Source organism: Enhydra lutris, unplaced genomic scaffold, assembly GCF_002288905.1.
Source record: "Enhydra lutris kenyoni isolate GAN:26980312 unplaced genomic scaffold, ASM228890v2 scaffoldscaffold55, whole genome shotgun sequence".
Lineage (NCBI taxonomy): Eukaryota > Metazoa > Chordata > Mammalia > Carnivora > Mustelidae > Enhydra > Enhydra lutris.
In genome coordinates this window covers 13,327,495-13,346,444 of record NW_019154139.1, presented here as the reverse complement: position 1 = coordinate 13,346,444, position 18,950 = coordinate 13,327,495, and the positions used below count along the sequence as shown (strand labels likewise).

The 18,950-nt window shown below is 50.6% G+C and overlaps 1 protein-coding gene across 1 annotated transcript in view; it reads right to left on the bottom strand.

Annotated features, from left to right (window-relative positions):
* The window catches only part of LOC111157527 (LARGE xylosyl- and glucuronyltransferase 1), a 566,731-nt gene extending 551,965 nt beyond the window's left edge, over window positions 1–14,766 (bottom strand). The window contains exon 1 of the mRNA XM_022519012.1: window positions 14,256–14,766. The gene's annotated coding sequence lies outside the window, so the exon portion shown is untranslated. The remainder of the gene's footprint in view (window positions 1–14,255) is intronic.
* Window positions 14,767–18,950: the final 4,184 nt, after the last annotated feature.

Here is an 18,950-nt window from a genome sequence, read left to right as displayed (position 1 = left end):
ACATCAGGGATTTTTTTTTTTTTTTTTTGGCCATTTCCTTAAAAGTCTTGCAATTACCAAAGCAGGAAACAGAAGGTACCACTAATGTCCCTGTGTCACTGGGCAGATGGGTATAGTAACGGTGCAAGTGCTGGTCAGTAGGGAGTGTAAGGGAAGCCTACCCTGGAGAACAAAAGGGTTTAGAGAAGAGACTTGTGGTCGGTTTGACTGAACTTTTAAGATCTTCACGCTAATCTTCCCACAGAGCATCTGGAGGTTTCTGCTAGCCCAGCCTCCCCACATTCTGAGCCATTCAAATAGGACTGATTGCTTCTCCCCCAACCCGCTCCAAGGCTGTGGTCTCAACCCCTCTAACCAGATCACGACCAAGACTTCCGCCACATCTACTGGGGAAGAGCCACTCTCCCTCGGCTGCAATGGGGCAGTGGGTAGAATGTACAGCTGAGGGCCAGCCTGCCTTGCCGTGGGGTTACTGCTGAAGAACGAAGCCAGCACCCAAGACAGCAGAGCCGAGAGAAGACAGAGCAATGACTTCCTGAGTGGATCCAGCACGGCCCAATGCTTTCCTCTTTTTTCGTTACCTGAGCAGATAAAGTCCTTCCTTTTTTTTTTCACTAACATCAGTATGAACAGGGTTTCTACCATTTATGTCTCAAACAGTCCTCCCTGAGCCACTGAGGCACTCGGAATACATGGTCACGTCTCACTTCATGCACAGAAGTTTCATCAGAATGTGAAGTGTGTTTACATTTGACTAACATCCATGTAATTTCAAGGGTGCTTAATCGGGAGTGCCATGTATGAGCTCCCGGAGACACTGATGTCCCTGAAATTCTAGGGGGGGGAGAAATATTTAGGTGCATAAGGGTCTGTGGGAGAAACCAACTGAGAGACTGTCCACTCCAAACTTCAGCATCTTAGCACAAGGATCCAGCTAGTTTTGAATTCTGAAATTTGAAAAATTTGCACCACCTTGCCTATTTTTAGGCTGACATCTGAAGTTTTCATCATAAACTCATTTCTAAGGACAGAATTCCCGGCATATTATAAACAGTAACACTTTAAAATAAAACTTTCACATCACATTTTTAAAACAGAATCTAACCATCTGAGACCCATCATTCATTTTAAAAATTCAAGAGCAAGTTATGTTTTTGAGATCTGAAAAATGTCTATCATTCCTTAGCACGAGGAAGGGGCCCAGATGTCCTGTTTCCAACCCCAAGTGTAAACAGGTGAGAGAGTGTGCTATGGGGTGCCTTGTGGCCGTGCCTGCATTAGCAGAAGGTTCCCACCCACCCATTTCCAACAGCTCCTCTCTCTGGGGCCCTTTGAAGGGTTTGGTACTCAAGAGCAGTGTCCCAGGGGGAGACTGGTGCTGGGTAAAAGCTGCGCCCTCATAAACAGGGTGGGGTCGGGGGGAATGACTGGGAAAATGGAAGGAGGATCCGTGGACCTGGGAGTGATGGTCTCCGTCCAATCAATTTCAGGGGAGGATCCATATGTGAGACTGAAAATCTGAAAACTGATTCCCTTAAAACCAGCCATACCTGCAGCCTCCGTGGAAAGGCTTCATTCGTGTATCCCCAGGGGTATGTACATCCCAGTATCAAGACACCTGGGCCGGTGGATTACGGGACAGAGATTAAGAGGGTATGTTCTACAGACCGAATTGGGTTCCAGTCTCTGGCTTTACACGTGGGCAGAACCCCCATCTCTGCACCTCAGTTTCCCCATGGGTCAAATGAACTGTGCAGCTGAGCAGGGTTAAAAGCCATCACGCATGGAAAACATGTCTCCTGTTCACCTAAGAAGCACTCAATGGATATACACTACACTTGTTATCCCCAGTATTACTGTTACTATTATTTTAAATACTCTGTAACACAGCTTGCTAAGGAAGAGTCCTCTCCTATCCCACTGACAGGCTCGCATCTCCTTTCCCAGGCAGAGGGCCAATTCCCAAGAAGAGAAAAGAGCAAGGTGGACAGAAAGTTCCGGGGAAATGGCCCCAGGTGATGAGTGGGTTAGGGTTTGCCATGATGTTCAGGGTTTCTGCAAGCTTTCTGAGATCTCTGGACCTAGGTTGGAGAGACAACGCCTGTGGCCCCTTCCTCTGCCCACCCCCTTCCCAGGAGCCATGTATCTCCTTATTCTGCCAAGCACAACCACCATAAGTCCACGAGTCCGGGGCAAAGACCACATAGTGATGGAGAGAGGAGAAAGAGAAAAGGAAGCGTTAAATAATAACACAATTACAATAGCTCATACTTACCGAGTGCCTTCTGTGTATGGTTCTGTCCTAAGCATTACACACACATTAACAGATTTAATGAGCTCAAAAATGCTGTTTCAATAGGAGCCATGGATAAATCCAAGCAGAAGAAAAAGGGAAATCTCAATCAGGAAGAGCCAGAGAAAGCATCCCTTGGTGTGTATTAAGTCAGACCACCCCTGGAAAAGCAGCAGGGCTTCATGAACCATGAAACCAACGTCATGCCAAGTGCAAGTCTATAAAGTGTGGCTGGTGCCTGGATCTCACACACCCTCTGATAAGCCCGGGGTTCATCTATCACTCTTCCATGATTCGCTAAGCAAACCTATTCGTGCAGCACAGTGTCTGGCTTACAACGACAGTGTGATAAAAACCCAAACGGACCTGACAAGTACTAGAGGCAATCCTAAACATCCAAGAGCGGCAAGCTGGTTATCTGAAGGAGCGGCTCTGGGCGCTGGGGCTGAGTTTCTGTACAAGTTTAGCCATCCTCCCAGACCTCCCCACCATGGATAATCTCTCAATCCACCCCAAACACCACTCTGCAATGGTTCTCCCAAGGACATCCGATGGGTGTGAAGCCCAGTAAACAGAAACCACGGGCAAAGACTCCATCAGCACCTAGGGACCAACAGCATAGCCAGGAAGAATCCACTTGCGGGAAAGGGATGACCTTCTCTGTCAGGGTTTAAAACGCCTAAGGTGAGAAGAAAGACGAGGCTGAAGATCCAAGAAAATGGGGAGAGCAGAGAAATGCAACGTTAAGGCGGCAGAGAGAAGAGGGTGCAATGAGGATGAGGGCACCACAGCAACATCCAAGAAGGACGAGACAAGGGAAGCCACGGGGAGACAAAGGTTCTTCAAGCTCTGTCCCACCGAACTTCAGCGCCGAGCCCGGAGGGTCTGGGGAAAGGCAGGTCTGGGTCTGGAGAGGTGGCAAGGGCCCCTTGCCCACTTTCATCTTCTCCACCTCTACCCGCACGTTGGCCACGCTGGTCATGGGCACTCTTCCAGCTCGGGAATCCCTCAGAAGCTAATCCACACATATGCCCCAGCAGGACACTGGAATCCCCCAGGTTCAGCAAGAAAGGGCTTGTATTATGCCTGGACAGCAAATGAAATCCCAAATAACCACCACTGCTACGGTGCAGGGAGCAGACAGGCTACGGTGCAGGGAGCAGACAGGCTGGTCCAGCGTGCAGTAAAACACCGAAGATTCCCTGCAGCTCCCCCCCCAAACCACCCCGTCCTAAGATGCTCTCTTCCGCTGAAGGGCTCGCGCGCTCTGGCACGGCAGCCAGCCTGCAGCACTGCGAGTGTGCAACGCGAGGTGCAGAAGCAGAGGCCGGCACGGGGCACAGGTGCAGTTCAGCGCCCCGTCTCAGAAAAACCCAGCAGGAAGGGCTGCTGGAGCTGGGCTGTGCAGGAAAAACAGAGGCGTCCTAAGGCAGACAGAGGGAAAGAGCTTATCACACAGAAGGAGAGGTATGTGCACAGCATGGCAGGTTTGGGGGAAAATGACCAGTAAGAAAAAGAAAAAGAAAAAACACTGGAGGTCAGCACTGAGGACGCAGCTGCTGAGAAAGCCAGAGGCCAGTTCCTAACAAGCTTTATGTGTCCTGATAAGAAAGCTGGAAGTTTTCCAGGGGCCAAGTGTGAGCCAGCTGAGCGTAAACACACAGAATATTCTAGAAAAGCCCTTGTTCTTGAAAGATTAAAAATAAAGGCTCTCCTATCTGTAAGGGCTCAGGTTAGCCTACTTGAAAACCTCAGTTATCCAGAATGGCTTCTGCAGCAGTTCTGAAAGGGGGGTACTGCCAGCTCCCAGCAAGGCCGTCCTCGGGCAGAGAAACACCACCAGCCCCGGCAAATTCAGCGCAGCTTCACTTTTATGGTATATCTGGAGCCCAGATGTCCAAGCTCTGGCCGTTTTGCTCAGTCCACTGCAGGCGCTCTGGGAACCACTCATGAGGAAAAGAAGAATTGTCTCTATCACGACTCTTACTGGGTATCATCCAAGGCTAGGAAGAAGATTGTTCTGTAACCCTAGGCTCGTTGAAACAACCCCCCACCTTCATAAAAGCCCAAGCCCCATCCCCACGCCCAGCCTCACCAAGGGAGAGAGCGCTATTTCAAGAACTGCTAGTACTTTCACAAGCAAACTTTATTCCAAGGAAGCCGCTTTCCAGCGGGCAATGAAGATCATCTCAGACTTCTGTACTGATGATGGGGGTCAGAGAAAAGTTCAGAAGCTTCCCTCGGCTTCCATCCTCACCGTACCCATTCTAGCCCAGTGGTCTTCACAGCTTCGTGCGTGAACTAAGGCAAAAACCTGTTCTACGGCCTCCCAGCTTCTACCTCTCCCCACTCCAGTCTGACCCCAATATTGCTACTAGGCTCATCTTCCTAAAACGGAGTTGTTGGGTTGGTTTTTTTTAAGATTTTATTTATTTGAGATAAAGAAAGAGAAAGCACGAACGATGGGGAAAGGCAGAGGGAGAGGGAGAAGCAGGCTCTCCACTAAGCAGGGAGCCTGACTCGGGGCTTGATCCCAGGACTCTGGGATCATGACCTGAGCCAAAGGCAGATGCTTCAGCGACAGAGCCACCCAGGCGCCCCTAAAACAGGGCTTTGAATACACCATCCTCCTGCTCAGAAGTTGCCCTGCCTTCCAAGAGCCCGCAGCCCCTAACCGAGCTTGCCAAGTTCATCTCCAACTTCCTGCCAACAGAAACCCACGCTGGTTATTCCTGTAACCCAGAAATACCTATTCGTCAACCTAACCCGGCCCCTTGACCTCCCTATAATTCTTCTGTTCTGATTTTAACCATCCTGCGTCCAAAGACCCAACTCAAATCCTACCTCCACCGAGTTCACGCAGCTAGACTCCCGCCTCTGACTTCACATCCAGCTTCGATAATCCACAGACATTCATGGCACTGAAGCATGCCTTCTGTTCCTGCTCTGAACCGTTCGTTTGAAACTTGTATTGTTGCTTAACTTATCACACAATCTTTCAATCTCTCCAACGACGTTTCTTGAGGGCAAGGACAGCAGGCTTTCGATTTAATTTAATGATTGATTACTCTAGGATTCCTAAGTGCTAGGAGTGTAGCAAGACATACCCACAGGTACACGGAAGGGCAGACCTAGTCATGGTGCTTAAGGAGCTGACCCACAAGTAAGGGAGTAAGAAACATGTCGGGACACTGAGAGCGTCAAGCAGAAGAGGAAAAGCAGAGTCTTCAGGGTTCAGGGGCAATGCCTCCTCCCATGCTGTTCTTCCATCTCCTGTTCAGTAAGATCCAGATGGAACATTCTCTTCTTGGACTCCCTCAAGCAGAATGCCACCCAACACACTGTGCCCACTGTCCTTCATTCGTGCCTTTATTAGCATCTACTGCCCTCACCGAGACAGGCTACCAATGATGGCAGGTGATCTCACCTCCAGTTTCCAGTGTTAAGACGAGACCTGCACACCGTGAGAGTTCAGTGAATGCTGCCTGAGTTGTGGTGGCTGAATGGATGTTGAATGAGTGAAGGAAATGCCATCAAGGATATCCGGAGTGCCCGGGGCCTGGAGGCAGGAGAGATGCTGAGCGAACAGAGAAAGGAGGGAGGATGGAGGAGTCTGATCCAGTAAAGGGAGAAGCAGTATCAGGACCAAGGAGGAAAACAAGGGACATTTTTAGGCAGCAGCCCATAGGCCAGGACTAGAGAAGACCTGCAGAGTCCTGGGGCAGATGACGAGTGTAGACAGTGGGGAAACTAAGCTGACAGCCAATGTAGACAGGTGGGGAAGCCAGGGCAAGGCCAGTACTGAGAGAGCAGACTGAGTGGAGTCCTGGCCCCATGTTTCATGGCCGTGTGAGCCGGGCAAGCCTCAGCTTCCACACCCGGCAAGTGGGAGAGTAAGAGCACCCACTGCCTAGCGTGCTGTAAGGCTGGCATGACACGAAATGATCGAATGGAAGGGAGCCAGGCACGGAGGAGGGACTGAGGAACACACTTTTGGGCGTGGAACAGGCTGATGTAGAGCGACTGAGGAAAGGGGCGGAAGACAGATACCTAGAAGTCACATGTGGGAGAGGGCACAGCCACGGGCCACATGCGGAGGTCGGGAAGCCCGGGTTCTGGTCCTGCCTCCTCTCTGGATCATTCTGTGTACCTCCCTGAACATAGTACCCACAGGTGTGAAAGGAAGGTGCTGGTCCAATGGGGTCCAAGGTCTCCTCTAGCCCTGGAGGGGTCTCCACACGACAGCTCTGCCTCTGTGGCAGAGAACGTCACACATGTTAAAGCCCAGGGGGGAGGGATTCATGAAAACAGAGAAAGGAGAACAGACACCAAGATGGTAGTGGAGAGGTCTCCCGGAGGAGACAGAGAGCTCCAGCCTTCCCTAGCTTTCCCAAGCCCTCCTCCTTCTCCTCCTCCTCCTCCTCCTCCCAGGCAGCCACACGCCCCAGCTTCCCGCAGGTCACTCCACAATGACCCTCCCCAGCGCTGGGAAGAGCATCAGCAACCATCCACGCTTTTCCAGGCCACCTGGCTTGTAGGTTTGACAGGCTGTAGGGCACGCCCATTCGTCTGGTACCAGAAGAGTCCAAATCCCCACAAAGTGAGAGCAAAGGAAAGCCACCAGGCCTGTGGGGACTATACTCCCCTTTGCCTTGTTACAAAGCCATCAGCATTTGAACCACAACAGTGACTCCGAAGAGAATTCAGTTTGCTGACCTGAAATGTCCTTCTCATTTCTAAAATAACATCTTCCTGGAGCGGCCTCCAGTCTGTACGTCCGCTGGTGTTCACGCACCCTCCCTCTCCCAGCACCTCCCGTTCCCTCAAGAGAAGCACTGCAAACACTTGCTCCGTGTGGCCACACTCCTTATTTCGCGCAGACCTACTAAGCACAGGGCGCTGTGCCTGCAGGCAGCGGAAAAGCCCTATCGGGCTGATCCCTCTGCCTGCGCACCGCCCTTGGCTCCGGAGACAACCAGGAAATGTCATTCCTCAGATGAGAGCTGACATCAGTCAAGGAGGCTGGCATATTATGGACCTACGCAACTGTTCTGGAAACAAAAGCTGAGGGGAGTGTTTCTCAGGAGCCACAGAAATGTTACCCTTACTCAATAATAAAATAGGTGACCGATGTATTCAAGGCAATCCCTAACCACACACAATCACACTGGAGAGCCCATGATTCCCTGCTGGATTTAAATTAAAAACAAAAACAAAAACAAAAACCAACAACAACAACAACAACAACAACAACAACAAAAAACAGGAAAAAAGAAATGCCCACATGTCTATGTTCTGCTGTAAATCCTCCTAAATTCTACCGCTTCTTCTGTGGAAAGATCAGCAAGCCCTTTCTTCCCGATTGGCCTTGGTACTTCAAACAAGGGCCACGTGAAGAGCAACCTCTCCCAGTAGCCAGGGCTCCGTCTCCATCTGCATTCGCTGCCCGTCCAAAGTGCAGCCCCATAATGCGAGGAGAGAGGCTAAAATGACTGGTGCTATGGCACTTTCCATTCCAGCCCCAGCCTGTGATTATCTACAACTCCAGGTCGCCCCAAATCACGTCTGGAGCCTCAAACACCTTACATTTTATGTCATTCCTAGAACAAATTCTTTTCTGGAAACTTTCCTACAAGATAAAGGAACAAAAACCCCAAAAGCCCTAGTTATCTCAGTTGCAGCAAAGGACGAGCCAGCAGGCTAACAAGATTCCAAACGTCTCCTACGTTTATCCCCTCTCCTGTATACCTACGCAGAAGTCGTTTAATTCCATGTCTCCGCAATTATGAAAGCTCAGAATCCTAGAAACTCTTACCTAATTTTTTAAATTTTTTTTTAAGGATTTTTAAAATGCATATGAGAAAGAAAGAGACAGAGAGCCAGAAAACATGCAGGAGTGGTGGGAAGGGGCAGAGGGAGAGGGAAATGCAGACTCCCCGCTGAGCAGGGAGAAGTGGGACCCAGATCCCAGGACCCTGAGATCAGGACCTGAGCCCAAGGCAGACGCTTAACCGACTGAGACACCCAGGAGTCCCAATACCTAATTTCACTTTTTAAACCACTTCTGTTCTCGATATATTCTTAGAGGTAGAAACTCAGTAGGGACAGTTTAGGAACTCGGGAAGGTGAGGGCTATCCCCAGAAAGAAAAGCAGTTAGACAAGTAAATCTCCCCCCAAGTAATGGGAAAGTAAGGGAACACTAGGTACTGGCTAGTGGTTATGGAAGTTGATATAACTACCAGACTTCTTTTAGTAACACAGTTCCATATTAGGGTCCCTGGCAGGGGAACGTGGGGATTTATATGTTAAAACATTTGAAAAGTTTGTATTAAAAAATCCTAGGTTTCGGGTAATGGATAAGACTCCCCAAAAGCATCCATCACGATTGTCTTAATCAAGTAATTTGAAATACAATAAAGGAAATAGCTATTAAAAAGAGCCTTTTATGAATCCCTTCTGTAAAATAAGAATCTTTTGTACCCCGATTACTTATCTTAAAGTGTTTGCCTTTAAAATCAGATTTTAGAAGCCAAATTCTGCTAAAATAGGGCACTCCTATACTTAGCATCAATACTGAAATACTAACGTCAAAAAAAACACAAAAAAACCCTCATATCTACATTACACTCACTTTGACTCTCCTCTTTCCAATAAGCACTGCCCTCTATAGCCAGGAGATCAATGCCTGAGTAGTGAGAACGCTTCTTTCTACAACACAAATGTGGAGGCATAAAATTAAATTGGTTTTCATTTTTCCCAACTTGTGCATCTACACGATTGCTTTTCTGCACTCATTTTTTCTTCCAAACATCCCTCCCTCACACTCAACCAAGAACTTGCCTCCCAGGTAAATCACGCTCCACCTCCCCTTTCCACGGTAGAGTCCAGACTTTGCAAAATCCCCAAGGGTCAACTGGAAACAATCAAAATTTTCAGCATTGCTTTTTATCACAACGTACTTAATTCTCAAGTAGTTCTCAAAGAACAGGTAACATCAAAAACAACTTGTTCTCATATTATTTATGAAGTTAGCAGGCAAGTCTAAATGCTTATGTGTGAATGGCCTAATATATCAGAAAGAGAGATCAGAGAATCTATAAGCAACACAGCAAAGACTTCGTGCTTCTTTTCTTCAGCATTGTCTACCGGTGGTGTTTTGTATTTCAAAGCAGAGTACACCTGTGAACTGGTCAGGCCTCTTCCCATTTCAGAGCTAGAAATCCTAAACAGTCGGAGCTTTGCCACTAACTTAGGCAAATCTATTCCCTCTCTGGGCCTTAAATTCCTAGTTGCAAGATACAGAGCTGATGTATAGAGACAATGCCTGAAGCCCAGAGAGGTCAAGCAGTATTCTAATGTCACACAGCAAGTTAGCAACAGATGATGCGATCTAGACCCGAATCTCCTGATTTTACTTAAACCACCCTGCCTCCCACTCAACACAGGCGATGATACAGGCAAAACACACACGGGGCCTTTTTTCCCTCCAATCTCTGGCTCTTATTTCTGAAAAACAAACAAACAAATATATTTTGCCCTGGGGCTCACAGCTGCAAATGATATTCTCCTTTCTCCCTAACATCCTTCAGCAGTTACAGTGTCTCGTCTCTTCTCTACTATAGTTTTCTCACCCCACAACACACACGCACACACACACACACACACACACACACGCACACAGGCACGCACACACACTCATCCTCATCATTCAACTCTTCCTTTTCCAACAGCAAAGAAAGTTTAGACTAGAAGTGAACTGATTCAAGTACGAGAACCTCGTTCTAGTGCTAAACGCGGCCATAACTCTGCCCAGAAGCCGATCTGACAAAATGGAATTTGTTCTCAGAGAGAAGGACTTTTCCCCTATACTGTATCATTTGTCAAGTAACATCGTCATTTCTCCCACTGCAGCATAATCACAGAATGAAAGCCCCAGATGGAATGCACGTACACAAGAGGGCGGACTTAACGGTTGATAAGGGACCCTTTCTTTATTTGCATTCTAACCGTTGTTTTAGAGAACTGGCAAAGTGCTCAATGTAGAAGGATAAAGGACAAAAAAGAAAATTCCTTTCCCTGTTTTTATTAACAATGTGGGATAAGCAACTAGTGCTCTTGGATCTTGTCCAGAAACCATTCTTGTCATGGAGCATGAAGCCAATCCCCAGCATGGACTCCTATTAAATGATCTACCTTGGAACACCAGGCTTCCCCTCCCCCAGAAAACCTTCCAGCCACCTTAACTAATGACTGTTCTCCATACACAGTACATATTTTAAGGTTTCCATGCTGTTCTTTCTACCTGGGTCCCCCTTCCTCACTACTCCTCCGGCAACCTCAAACTCGTCCTTTGCGCAAACCCATAGGACTGCACTTAGCTCGTGATGATGGTTCGTTCCCCGGACTTCCGCCTCCCTGAATGAAATGTGAAACCCCTGTAGCCTCCACGCAGAGCGTGGCACCTGCCACGTAATAGATGTTCAGTTATTATTTGTCATGTTAAAAGGAGAAACGTCTTCTAAAACACATTTGCTTACGCTGTAACTTTACTGGCTGCTGCCTACTGCCCTCCAAGAGTCAAACGTGGTCAGAGAGGAAGGGAGGGGCCGGAGGACCTCTCAAAGTCAAATACCCGGGAGGAGAGCAGCAAAGCCTCAACACACTTGCTGATCCTGTGAGCTGTCCGTGTTGCTCAAGGGTGTCAGTGGCAGGGTGCCTGGAGCTCTCAGTCCCCTGGGACTTACTTACCGCCCCCCCACCCCGCCACCTTGTGTGCTCCTTACTCTCTGAGAACTTTGGCTCAAAGACGCCTTCCATGATCCACAGACCCTAAAGAAGACCGGAATTCTGCCTCAACTCCTTACTCTCCCTCTGGCACCTGGCTTCCCTGGAATTTACAAGACTTCATTCATGCCTTAGGACCACAGTATATACCTTTTCCGGGACCGGTTTTCACTAGTTGATGCTAAATGGTAAATTTAATAGTATTTTCCTGCTCCAATCTCTTACCCCTTGGCTACACTGTGCCTATGAGAATCAATCTATAAAGCTTTAATAGCAGAAATAAAGCTTTATGCTGGCCATTTTCCTTAGACCACAACAATAGCTCCCTTTAAACTACCTAAATATGCACTACACATATGGGTAAAAGATCACCAATGTGTCTACCGGACCCCAGAGTTCAGGAAAATGTAACAACTCATGGAGGTTCACAGGTTCCAAACACTGAGTCTAATTCCATATGCTGAGTTGGGGCCTTTAGAAAACTGTGAGTCCTAAATCTGTGACATCTGCCTTTTCTGGTGCCAGTATTCTGAACAGGGCAATCTCTTCTTGGACTCTGCCTGCCCACCTCTGGAGTCAGCTCTGATAAGATCTGGCCACGTGGGTAAAGCCTGGGCAATGGGGCTTTGTTCTTCAGCAAAATAGAATTATCTTCCAATTCTGCTGGAAGAAACCTAGACGCTAACGATTTAATGCTGTTAAAAGTGCAGAGAGCATCTGAGACAGAAGTGCATATCTGACCGTCAGAGGTTATATGGCAAAAATACAAGGTATGTATTTTTAAAGGATGACAGTGAGAAATTTCAAGTTTGACAGAGTTGATTCTAGAGACCATTTAGAATAGCTGATTTTATGTGATTTTTATGAAGACTGTAGGTGACATGCAATCCAACCCCCTCCCAAAAAAAAAGGTCAGTTCTGATTACAAACCTTCAGGGAACACAAAGTTAGCATGGTCTCATGCCCAAAGGACAGACTCTGCAGGAGGTTCTGTCTCCCGAAAATGTGTAACCCTCATATGCACAGAGTCTTGACTTGTCCAAAAGACAATTTAGATGTGATCAGGCTCATCGCTCAAGCATTTGGAATTCACTCATTCATGCAAGCATACATCAAGTACCAAAAAGTCAAGTTCATGAACCCTAAAGATAAACCACAGCCTTTTGTAACATGGGTCCTTGTGTTTTCTTCCTTGGTGGTGGAATAGAAGACTAGTCCCCCTAGTGTCCTGCCACCGTAGGTGGCTGAAGGATGGAGACACTCCTGCATTCTGCATCCACATTAAATAAAGCACAGCTCACGAACCCAGAACCCCAAGGAAACCTTCAGATCCCCCTCCCCCACAACGAGATGGAAGCTTGCTGGGACCTAGGAGGACACCGGAAAATCTGACCTTTCATTTCCAAGGCCCTTACAGTTCTGGTTTAAAAGCCAATGTGATCTGCATTACCTCACACCAGAAAGTTAACCCACTAGCCAACACGCTTCACTACGTGAAGGAAAAGGACCCACACCTGTCAGTGGACGACTGCCCACTCCGGAGTGATCCAACATTTGCTTTAAAAAACCTCCCTATCCTACTGGGCCGATTTGTTTCCTGTCCTTGCTATTACTTGAAAACCCACTAATGTCTAAATCTTGATGACTTCTGCCTCTCTGTTTCAATTAGTTTTCTTCCTGGTATAGAATTAACGGAGCCAGCCTCGATAAATGTGTGTTCTCCTCAAACAATTTTCACTGAAGTAAAACACTCTTGAAACATAAAGGTACACTAAGATGTGTGAAACCTTAAAGCCAGGTTTTGTTGTTGTTTTTAATCCCCAGTGAGGACTCATGCCTGTGAGTAATTCATTCATGTCACCCATTTGTGAGAGAAGCAAAAAGAAAACACCACTTATTCCTTCCCTAATTTAGAACCTTCCCTTAAGTCTACCAAAGCTGACTCCTGGGGAGGGAAGACAAGAGAGGTAAGGAGAAAAATGAGCCTGAAGTGACTGCATCCATGGAGTGAATAAGCACTTTGGGTTTCCACCTGTGTCGGAGAGGGACCAACCTGCATTTAGGGGATGTGACCACCCAACCTGCTGCTTCTCATCATCCTCCCCCATCCCCTCCCCACCAAGAAGGAAGCAGAAGCCTGAGTGCTCTCTTGGGGAACTTACATAAGACCCTGTAAAACTTCCTGTGGCATTCACGGAAAATAGAAACTGCTATTTTGCTCCCTCAGGAGATCATTGTAATGGACTGAGTGACAAAATTCACGGATTCAGAGTTCAACAGAAACCTGCTCAACCGAGGTACATCAGCTCAGGGACGAGAAAAATCCATCCCCATTAAACAGGGTCACCGGGGGGATGGATTCAATGTAGGAGAGACAATCTGTTCCCTCCTAAGTGACCCATTTAAAATCAGATTGTTCCAGGGAAATCTCACAGGTTTAATTTCAAACTGCCAAGGACAGCCTTGTAGGATCGAGGTTCCTTAAAAGGGGAAATGTTAAAGAAGGTAATAAAGCAATAAACAAAATAACTTAAGGATGCAGGAACTTAGCGGAGTCAGCCACTGCACCCTTCAGCGGCAAACGCCTGGATCGCTATACAGGGATCACTCATCCTAAGCAGCTTCGTCTAACAGGACCGCCACTCTGCTTAGGTTCCCTCTCTACAGACAGCGCTGCCACCCAAACACTCTGTCCTACAGAGGAACTAGAAAGCTCTGACCGCTCACCCTAAATCGCCTTGACTCTCTACCACAAGGAGCAAAGAAAACTTCTTCACAGCATCACACCAGGAAAAACAGGTGAGGATCACCCAAGAGGGACAGCGGAAAAACACAGCAGGTGCCCATAACTAACAAGCTGCGGGGACGGGGCGGGGGGGGGGGGTCGAGGGGGAGGGATGCGAGATGAAGGCACACCACCTCCCGCTGTTGACGGGAAACTCGTCCTTGTTTGCCCCGGGTTAGCAGCCTCTGTGCCTAGGAGCGGGGCAGTCCCTAGGAAGGGTCCTGGGGACATCAGAGACTTCTGGACTTCCCTCCGGCCTGTCCAGGGCTCCTGACCCAGGAGCTGAGGTTGTGCCCTCACAGGGGGTACCAGCTACAGGTTCGGAGAACTTGTCCGGCGCGGCTCATCAGGGCGCCCCCCGCGGAGGCTCTCAAGCACCCCCGGGCTCTTACCTTGGCCGTGACTGCCGCCAAACACAGAGAGACCGCGGAAGAGCTGGGTGCCGCGGCTGTACCGCCGCCTCCTCCTACAAGGCGCAGGGGGTCCGGGTCGAGGTCGGGGTCCCAGCAGGCGCTGCCCTAGTTCAAGCGGCGGTGCCAAGCGCAGACTTCGGGCGGTCCCCGGCTCCAAACGCTGCGCGGGGGGGTCCGGGCCGCCGGAGCTGAGCACTGTCCCTTCTTCCTCTCCCTCCGGCGCCGCTGCCTGGAACTGATCCCTGCCCCAAGGACTCTTCCGAGCCGGGGGCGCCCCGCATGGGCAGGGGCCTGCGTCCTCCACCGGCTGGGTCCGGGAAGGGGGCGCTGGGGAGAGACGCCGGGCGGCCGCCTGGGCCGGCTCCACCTCCCGCGCTCCCCGCCGCTTCGCCCCTTCAGGGCAGGGCCTGCCCGCTCCCGGCCCCGCGAGGCGAGAGCGGCCGCGCCCCCAGCTTCGGGCGCCCGGGCTCCGCTCGGCGGCGGGGCAGCAGCGGTCCGACCCGGCCGGACGCCGAGCTAGGCGGTAGAGAGGCTGCAGCCGGCCGCGGCGCCCCCTCCCCCCGGGCCTGCGCCGCCCGCCCGCCCGCGGCTCCGCGGGAAGGAGGCGCTGGAGAGGGCCTCGCCCCGGCCTGGGGCGCGGGGCCGGGGGCGCGGGGGCCGGGGGAGGCGCCCCGGGAAGGTCACCGGAGCGGAGGCGGGGCGCAGAGCGGTGGGTGCGGGGAGCCGAGGCGGGCGGCCCCGCTGCCGCCGGGAGCGCTCGCCGGCCTCGGCCGCCGCCGCCTCCGAGACGCGCCGGCTTCCCCGAGCGCCCGGCGCTCGGAGCTGGGCGGCTGCTGCAGCCGCCGCCGGCAGCCGGGCGCCGCTGGCCGGAGCCGACGCGCGATCCCCGCCTCCCGCGCCCGGTCAGGCGGGGGCCGCCGCGCGGGGGCCGGCGAAGAGGGGAGCGGGCGGGCGGACGCTGGGGTCCGGGCTCCGGGCTGGCCCCGCCGCCGCGTGCCCAGAGCGCCGGGCTCGCTCAGCAGCTGCAGTGACTGTGTGTCTGTGTCATGTCTGTGCAGCTGGGGGGGACCGCGAGCCCGGGTCGGGCTCCGGGCGGGGGCGGGGCCAGCGCGCGCCTCGGTGCCCGCCCCCACCCCGTGACGGCGCGGTCGGCCAATGGCAGACGCCACAGCCGCACGGACTTAGAGGCCTCCCCCGCCTGGGCTCCGCCTCCTCGCGCGAGGCTCCTCCCTTCCACTTCTCTGGCTCGCTCGCACGCGGGTGGAAGCAACACCCGGAGCCGGAATCCCGGCCGGGGTCCGGATGAAAGCGTGCAAGCTGGGAGCTCCCCGCCCTTCTCCCCCCACCCCGGCCGCTCCCGGCCGCCTCGGGCTTGGCCAGCCTCGCGGAAAGAGGGGGAAGGGAAGAGGGACGGGTCCGCAGCTGCCGCTGTCGAGACGCCGGCAGGCTCGCAGGGCCGTGCAGCCTGTCCACTCCCCCATGTACAAAACCACCGTCGTGGGAAGTAGGAAGTTTCCCCGCCTCCACTTCTACTCGGGTTCGCCGCTTCTTTCCGAGGTGGGCAGGGTATGGGGAAGCCTGAGGCTGCGAGGAGCCACGATGAAGGGCTTTGACAGCATTATTTGCGGCTCTGTATCCAAGAATCCAGTCCAAGGCTCCCTGTTCTTTCGGGAAAACTGCATTTCTTTGCCACCACCACCACCAACCCCCCCCCCCACACACACACCCCTGCACGCACAACACGCCCCTCCCCGTTCTGATTTCATTCTTGCTCTTCTTCCTGGCATACGAGCCCCGCGCGCGACATCCCATTGAATGGACTTCCAGCCTCCCAGCCCTAAAGCCGAGAGTGGGGCGCCGAGAGTCCTCCGAAGCTATGAAGCTACGGAAAGAGTGGGTGAAATAGGCTGGGCAAGGGGGGCGGGGGTGTGACCGTGGAATGGAAGGAGGAGGCCTGGAGAGAAAAACCCAAAGGAGGGGAGAACAGGCCCGGAGAGGAGGAGGACGCAGAAGGATGGGCAACTCTGACTGGAAGACCGGAGCTCCGGCACGGGATCCAGCTCCCGGGTTTTTCCTCAGCTCGTCCCAGGGTTTCTGGGGTCCCCTTCCCCCCCACCCCGGGTCCCCACCCCTCCCCGGCCCGGCGGGCACCGGGTCCCAGCCTCGTCTCCGCGCGCTTCTCTCTCTCGGCGCTAGGGCTTAGATGAGGCAAAGGGAAGCCCACCTTACTCTTGGAAGGGGCAGGGAAACGATGCAACAGCCCAGAGAAAGTGCAAGGAGGGGAGGTGGGGTGGTGCATAATGAAAGGGCGCCGGGCTGGGGCTGCGGTTCCGACCACACTCCCCAGAGGTCAGGCTGGGGGCCCAAGGGTTTCGGAGGTTTGGTTCCCCACTCCGCTCGGGACCTGGCTCCCGCCAAGTAACCCCGCTCTCCGCCTTCAGCTCGACCCAGCCGGGACCCTTCCGCCATTCCCCCCCTTCCCTCCAGCCTCTTTAGGCAACGACCCCCCGCCCCAGTGCCCCACCCCCACTCCTCGTGCACCACCGCCCGCTCTCCCCTAGCTCCGGAGCGCTGTTTACCTAATCGCAGCTACAGACCGAGCAGAGGAGAATGCGAAAAGAAGGTAGCGGTTACACAGCGGCGTCCCCGGCGAAGAAGTAAAAAACGTTTGCCCTGGAGCTTCAGGATAAGTTCGCTGTGAATCTCGGGTCCTGCTGCCTTATCTCCGCGGGGATGAGTCTCACCCTTCACGTTTGCAGGGATAGGAGATCGTATCTGGTTTTGATGTCACTACCGTATCGGACAAGAATGTTGTATGATAAAATATAATCTAATATCCTAGAGACCATTCAAGTGTCAAAGTTTAATGCCAATCTTTTTAGCTCGAACGCTGCTCCCTTCTCCCTCTGACGTGCAGCTCTGTTCTAGAACGCACTGAAAACAAGGGGATCATTTTTATTTTTTGCGGGTCGACTGTCCTTCCTACTCTTCCTCCTCCCCTACTCCAACCCCCGCCCTGGAACCGGGTAAAGTTAAAGCAAGAATTTTGGGCTTGCTTTTTATTCATTGCTTTGCTTCACTTCATTAGGGGTGTAAAATGCATTATTACAACACATTACCATATTAATAATGGTAACGTGACTGAGGAAGCGGAGGGAGACCTGAAATTTACAAGCAAAGGAGAAATAATGAAATCATATTATAAAAAAAGACTAAAAGATAAGCCTGTAGTAAAGAAACATCTCCATTATAATTACTCAAGTGTAGTGCATTGTCTAGATTGGATTTTAGAAAGAAAAATATGACCATTGAGAGGGAGCAATATTCACTGTGGTCAATAAGATACATTGAAGACATATTTCATTATTAGAGGATCTCACAAAAATTACTTGCATCAGTCAAAAGTCACCTTAAATGCATAAAGCTTTGCAATATCAGTTCAGTATTGCAGTGTTTTGAACTCAGTGGCATATCTAATGTTCTAAATGATAGGAATGTTGTCAGAGTGAACTATTCCACAAACGAGCCCTTCTGTTAGTTAATATCATGTGAAGCCCCAAATAAAAAGCATCCCTTTGCCCCACCAATGGGATGGATAGAGGGGTGTGTGTGTGTGTGTGTGTGTAAAGCCTAAGGTAAGATGTACTTACCTATGAATTATAGCCCTCTGACACAAACCAGGATATAAATGTCTTAAAAGGATTTCAGCTGTGACATAATATAGTATGAAGAATGCAGAATAAAATATGTAAGGTGATATATCAGTTATTTCTAAAGATTGTGCAATGCTTTTGTTAAAGACTGAGAAGTGAAAAAATATTGAGCCCTCCAAACCAACCGTTATCTGTTCCTCTCCACACAGTTATTGCACCTGTCATAGGAGAAATTCAGAAAGGTCTTTTTTTTTTTTTAAATCAGGGTCCAGGAGACCTAATCCTTAAAAACAAAACAAAACAAAACAAAACAAAAAAAAACACAAAAACAAACAAACAAACAAAAAACCTGTCTTAAATTAGCCACTAGGGGGCCCTAAAGGCATCTCAAAGAGGAAGTCGGGAAACCTGCTCTCACCACCGCTTTTCCCTGTCTCATTTTCTGTGAACCTCAAGGAACTGGAATGGAATAAGAACATGATGTAAATTCTGGAGGCAGATTGGGTTTTACGTTTTAAAATACCAGAGTCCCCCCCACCCCAGCATATAAAATAAAATAATAAAATAAAATATTTTTAAAATTAGAAAATAAAAGGCCAGAGTCCCCTTTTCCCAATTCTTGTCTTGCCTCCAAAAAAATCATAATAATAATAATAATAAAGAATATTACGCTTACCCAGAGGAAGGTGGCCTGATACTCTTACAATCTTAAAGTCAACTCAATTACTTTTACTGTTCCAAATAGAACCTCCCTTCTAAGATTTCACAGCTGTTTTCTGAATGTTTTGAACGTTGTTTAGGTGCTACATAGGCAAAGCAAAGACTCCTCACGGGGGCGATAGGAAAACTACACAACCTCTAACACAGGGCGCCTGCCAGCCAACTTAGGGGAAGTCAAGTCAGACGGGGAATCGGCCCTAGAGCAGGGTTGGGGGGCCTGGCAGGCCAAGTACTAATTCTTTGATGCTGGGTTCCAGTGAAATGGTGGTGGGAGGAAGGAATGGTTTGGGGAAAGGGTTAT